At 31.4% G+C, this 6,958-nt stretch overlaps 1 protein-coding gene across 2 annotated transcripts in view; it reads left to right on the top strand.

The window, feature by feature from the left end:
• Positions 1-6,958, top strand: part of LOC106681840 (uncharacterized) — a 50,357-nt gene that overhangs the window by 8,898 nt on the left and 34,501 nt on the right. The gene's annotated exons all lie outside the window — the stretch shown is intronic.

Genomic DNA, 6,958 nt, shown 5'->3' with positions numbered 1-6,958 from the left:
TATATATATAAATACCAGGAATAATTAGATATGAAATCACTGCTTAAGTTTGTATTGTATTATTCAGTTATAGAAAAATGCTAAAAACACCAAGAATATAGTCAATTTTGTAAATTGAAATCACGAAAAGTAACCAGCATCAGTTGTATTCTTTTACCTTCAACAAAGATAGAATGTTGTCAAAATAATGCTGATATATTTAAATGTTGAAAAAAACAATACCAAAAGTTAAGACAGTTTTGCATGTGACAACTTACCCGATGATTTTAAGACACAAGAGCATGTTAAGTTAAGGTGTGAGTGCTGAACATTGATTGTGTGAATTAAACCCGGTCATTTTATACATACGTTGGAGGATGGATATCAACTACCCTATTCTAACCAGAGTGGGGGAGGATCATTTCGTGGGACCGCCACAGAAATAAAAGTTGACCACCAAGGCGGAATTCGAACCGGCGTCGCTGCAATTCTGAGATTAGGCAAAAACCTAAGCCTCAACTCTCTCAGCTACAGACCTTCTCTAGCAGTTCGTATATTCAAAAAATTACATTTTTTGATTAGATTTTAAAAGCGGCTAAATTTAGAACACAGTAAAAAATCAGGTGAAATTATACTGTTTAATGGATTAGTGCAGTAAATCTTAGGATCAATGACAGTAGATGGTCCAAGAGTCAATGGGTTGTAATTTAAAGTTAGTCTGTCATGGAAATTATTGTAAAGGACTGAGGCAGTTGCGGTGACGATATGCGTTTCAAGGTCAATGTGTAAAGTCTCGTTAGAAACATAAAAAGGAGTATTTTGGATTGGATTGATTGAGTACTTCTTGGCTTTTTCACCGTTTCTCACAATTCAATGTACAATGAGGTTTTATAATTACTTTATTAGTCAGTGATAGTTCGGAACATTTGTCAAGTCACCTAGAAAGAAGTTCGTACTACTGCTTAAATTATTTTCTTTTACCTCTTATGTGCTTTTCCATGTCTTTTGTGCAACTCGAGACTTAAATAGCGCACTTTGTCAAAATTTGGTATTAGAATTCTCACTGTATGTGTTTTTTCGATTAGTTCATCTTTATTTTTCATCGTTGAACCCAGCTAGCAATGCTATTCAGATGCACTTGTATGTCCTGGGAAGACTTAGTGGCATCTTTGTTGAATGTTAAAATAACTGAGTAATCAGTAAAAGTTACAATTAGGGTATCCGAGTTTTTTGGGATGTCTGTACAATAAATATTAAAAAGTGTAGGATCTAATACATTGCCTTGAGGTACTTCAGCTTTGATCTGTTTTAATTTAGAGGACTCCGAGACTATTTTGACACGAAAATATCTATTCTTTAGACATGAATGTCGTATTAAGATGGTGGAATAGCTGTTTTACACTTTGTGCTATGTCTTGTCGAAAGCTTGACTCAAGCCTACAGAACACCAATGAGCAATAATGTTTTTCCCTGAAAAAAAAGAAAAAGGAATATAATCCACTAATCGGTAAAATTTGCTATGTATCTGTCTTAAAATTTAGTCGGGATACCAGGATAATCTCTAAAGGGAATTATCTAAAAATAAGTTAGTTAATCAATTAATTATTACTTGAGTCCTGCAAAACTATTATTATAATTGGATTCTTATCCAAAGGCTTTTAGTGTGTTTACCAGTTACCAATTAAATACCTTTATATTTATAAAATATCGTTACCATTAATTATATAATACAATAAGGGGTGGTATTCTGTAATTTAATAATAAATAAACTACACAAAGGAAATAAGTATTTATTAATAAATGATGTTATTAAAATGATTGAAATGATCCAGATAAATGGTATGCCATAAAATGTGATTATTACATTACAACTAATTACCTAATAGATACACATAGCTGCTGATATGGGTGGTGTGTGTCGAGGTATGTAGTGGAGTCTTCGCCATTGGTGTCGTGTTGTCGTAACCGTGGGTGACATCTCAGTCGTGGAGTTCCATTTCTGAAGAGCCCTTCTTACGGCCTCTTCTCTAGCCCGTATTCTTACTTCTATGTCTTCCACTGCTTTTATCTCTTCGTCTTACTTCTCATTGGGTATATCTGACAACGCCCCTAGGTTCTCAGAGGGGGTGGGAAACAGAAATGATAGCTTTCAGTCTTTACCTGCCTTCAAATCTTTTACACCAGGTGTGAAAAACTCTGGTTGGCACAGGACTGATGCGGTATACAAACACAGGTGCGAAGTGTCTCTTGATAGGTATCCTCAGCCAGGTATCGGAACATATGGTAAACACTTTAATAATATCGGTAATTGTTAATACCTCAATACATATTATATTGTTGAATCGCACGTGGAATTAAAAAAAAAACACCCTTTTTTGCTCTGAAAAAGAAAATTAAATACGAAAGAATTACAAAGTAAAAACAATTAATTCATTTTATTCAACCGGTTTAATAGGTTCTGTAGTAGATCGCTGAAGCAGTAATTTGAATTTAATTGTTCTTTCATATTAGACTTTTAAAAGTCATTAATTAATAATACCAGCTTATCGTACAAAATTATTTTTCCACTAACATCATTTAACTCACAATCGTGTATTCTCGGTAAAAGCAATTATCAGCTTGTCCAAGTCTTCATTAAAAAATGGGGTTTAGAAATCATGGTGTAATTACTTCAATCATAAAACAGAGCGAGCTCTCTTCATCAAAGAACTTTAATCTTTGAGGCTGTTACTCGTTTAAATAAAAGTCAAATAGTCAATCTCTATGTAGTTTTCATTACCGCCGTTAAAATTGAGTTGCTGAACAGGAGTAAATGAGGCTTTAATTTAGCTTTTATTAGGTTAACTTCCAATATTCAAAGGCGATTATCAGGAATCATCGAATTTCATTATTACCCCTAATTAACTCAAAGCGATAATTACAAATGTTTTATTCTTCCCATTTTTTTTTAATTAGTGATAATTTTCTATTGAAGCAACTTCATTTTCAATGTCAATTTTCCTGTGAGATTAATTTCTAATTAATAGATATCAATAAAAATAATTAAGGTAAGCCATTTGGTCACACCCACAATATTTTAATATAGAACTATATAATAATAGACATTTTTATAACAGTTTTATATTATTTTTAACATATGTGTAATCTCAAAACATAAACCTCACCACCCCAGTCACAATAATAAAATATATTTGCAGGCATGGAATACAATGTCTATTATTTTTGGAGAAAAAAATTGTTCCCTATCTCTATTAAAAGAATTCCATTGAGGTGGTTTTCATTAAGACACCACCTAATCAGAGTTACCCTTTACAATTAACACATATAAAATAAAAAGAGATCCTATAAATAACTTACAGAAAAAAAATTGAAGAAAATTTTACATAATAATAATTTAAATTACAGAAAAAAAGGTCCTAAAACTAACATATATCAAAGAATAAAAAAAAGTTTACATAATACTACTAAACATTACAAAAAAAAAGTTATTCTATTTACAAAGATCCACTATTTCATGATTCTGACACTGGGAGCTTCAACTGTTCAATGTAAACGGTTCTCCGTTTCTTTGGTCAAAGACAATATACGAAATAAATAGGGGTACACAGGTTCAGAAATTATATAATAGAAACATTAATAATTGCGTAAAATAGGCCGCAGTGCTTCTGTGTCAAATTAAAAAACATTAATAATAATAAAGTAATTAGAATGTAAGTGTACTAAAGTCAGAAGTAACATATGAATATAAATTAAACATTAAATATATAAATATAAAATTAAAGGAATAGATAACAAATATAAAACATAAAGTAATAAAATTAAGTATGAGGCGAGAATTTAATAAAGAAAACCAGAGAAAAGAGAGGGAAAGTGGGCTTCAGAAATGCAGAAAGTAAAGGAAAGAAGAATTGTAGAAATTATAGAAGGTTTAAGATGTGCCGGTAAGTAAGGGAGATGCAATCTTAACCGACTTAGTATAATTATGATTGACGGAATTCTTTTTTTTTTTTATTTATTTATTTAATGTAATTTACAACTGTACAAAATAATACTTCAAACATTAATTTAAATTAGAAGATCCCGTGGCCACCTTCTTTTCAGACGCCTCAGATGATTATCAGGGATTGTTAAGGATGAAAGATTAAAAATTAATGGGTTAGGATGGTTAAAGAGTTTGGAGTGAAAAGACTGTTTTAGCTGTGTTATCTGTTTTGGGCCAATTGTGCAACGAATAGGATGTTAAGGTCTTTGTGAATGAGTTTATTTGTAACGTAATAAGGAGCATCAAGGATTTTACGTAGGATTTTGGATTGTAAGGATTGGATGCGGGAGGAATTTGATGGTCAATTCCATATGTCCAAATCGGTCTGATTATCGTAGTGTATACTAATTTTTTGTAGTGAAAGGGAAGTTTAGAGCGTTTGTCAAGTAAGTGTTTGCAAAGTAAGTTGTCAAGATTTATTTTGATTTTCCAGTTTTGACACCATTCTTCAATAGATGTTATTTGTGTCTGTGACGGAATTCTCCATTAAATTTTTATGAATGGATTCCGAGATGAGGCGTTTTGTATCGTTGGGGATAATAGCAAGAATTGAAGTATTATCAAAGTTAAAAGAATGATTGAGGTTTAAAGCGTGTTCTGACAATTTAGAGGCGAAAGGGTTACATGAGTTGATAGAAGTTTTGTGTATATAATTTATACATAGTAAAAAAAGAAAAAAAAATTCAATATTTAAAGAGCTACCAACGGGTAGTTTCTCTACCCGCCTGTATCACTCCATTTTAACTTAGATTAAATTTACTAAATGTATTATAATGTACAGTTGTAAATAGCAATAAATAAATAAATAACAAAAAAATTCCTCAATATCCCTGCTTTTTCCTTCAGAGGTGCATTTTTTCCTACTTATCTTCTTGACTTTCGTTTTTTCCTTCTATCTTGGCGAGATTTCATTTTCCTTTTTGATGAAGAATCAAGGCTTGTTGTGGTCAGTCACCTCTGTGCTGCTTCCCGTTACCGGAATGTGATGATGGTTGGTGCGTCATCGAATTCTTGTTTAACGATATCGCTTATTTTCATCTGTACCTGGAGTGCTTCGCTTAGATGCTCTCACAATAATTTTTACTACGTAATTACATAATTAAGAGTTGATCTCTTTCATGTCTGAACTAATTTAACCTTTTTATTTCTAAAAAGTTAACCTTTCTATTTTATAAAGCAAGACAATCTTTTCTAAAATAATAACTCAAAAATTTTTTTACTCAATCATAAAAGTGGAAACGCTATTTACTCTTTAATATCTTTTTACTTAATTAAAATAAAAGTGTATAGTCCATTTGATGAGGAATAGTTAAACGTGAGAATTAACTTCTCATCGAATTCAATCCTTACTTTTCCTTTATCGCAGATTAGTACCTCTATGCCCCATATGTTGACTATTAGGTTAGCAGCTATCAATCCTTCCATGAAAAGCTTACTAAACACCCAAACCCACTTTCTTCCTCACCAATATCTGATAATCCTCTTAGTAGTTTGAAGAGAAGACGGCCTTGAGACCTCCATAATTCTGTATAATGTATATTGACATTATACATTAACTAACATCACATTTACTAGTTGTATATTTATGCAATATAATTAAAACATTTAAATAATAAATAAAATCATTTCTGCTAATGGTTCGATTTAGATGGTTATTTTTTTGTTTTATTAGGATCTTAAATAAAAGTTACCAAATTAAACAAAATAAAAATAAAAATTACATAATAAAATATAAAGTCTATAATATTTTAGATATACGCAAATAAATCTCTATTTTCTCAATAATCATTTTCCTCCTTTTTCTCAGGAACTGTTGATAATTTCAAAAACTTAAATTACTCTCAGAAGAATTTATGTAAGTTTTAACGAAATTTCCAGTGCCTGTTTTGTACTTCAGTCAATAGAAAAATGTATTTTTTTGCTTCGAAAGCTTTCTTGCACAGAATTCTCGATCGGGGCGAAAAACTTATAAAAAGAAAGGTCCTCCCTTTAAAGAGATATGTGTGTTTATCTTTACTTTTAGTTGAACACGTATGGACTGGCAATATGTACTTTCATGGACGAATCAGTTAGATTTTAATTAGCTATTGTTTTGGGTCCACCTAAACCATTTTACTCAAGTCAGTAATGGTTTTAGTTTTTACCGAAACCGTTTAGGAACCTCTAAAGGGTTCATTTAAATAAACGGTTTATTTTTTTATATCACTATTATTTAATAGTTTCTATGGTGAATATTAACGCTAAATAACCAAAGACTGGAAATGAGGTCAATGAAACCCATTGAGATTCATCAATCAGATTCATACTCTGTCATGTCAGTCGCTGTAAGGGGAATCGATGAGGATATATCATGCATTCAGATAGCAATCCTTTCCTTCTTTGATTCTCTTTCAATCCATATGATCTTAGAATGTTTCATTATTCTTGGTCCGCTCATCCTGTGTTCCTCTCAGCTATTTTGGAACACAAGGTCCTGCTATAGTGATTTATTCTTCCTAGCTATTGGCTACCAGTTATAGCGCTACAAATGGCAAGGAAAGTCATAAGATTATTATTTTTTCGTACCCTTCATTAAAATAAAATTAGTACTTATATTAATTAGTAGCTACATATAATACATACATGAAATGTACTATATATACTTTACAGAAGAAAAATATTGGAGAGCTTCGGAATGTTTTACCCGATACTACTTAATAATCTAGTATCAAAATTAGAATGGGGGAGATCTTGGATAGATACAGGGAATTCGTTAAGAATAAAGACTTCTTGTTATGACGAGAATCGAACTATAACCCGTGGTACAGTAGGGTCTTCATTAAAACGGATGCTCCTGGAAGCTACTTAAAAATTAGTTGCCCTATAACTCACTTGAGAATAATTGCCCAACTACGACTTTCCGGTAAATATGCAATTACTCTAAATGTTGGTCCACAC

This window comes from Halyomorpha halys, unplaced genomic scaffold (genome assembly GCF_000696795.3).
Source record: "Halyomorpha halys isolate HHAL.00 unplaced genomic scaffold, Hhal_1.1 Scaffold368.1, whole genome shotgun sequence".
NCBI lineage: Eukaryota > Metazoa > Arthropoda > Insecta > Hemiptera > Pentatomidae > Halyomorpha > Halyomorpha halys.
This window is presented reverse-complemented; position numbering and strand designations above follow the sequence as displayed.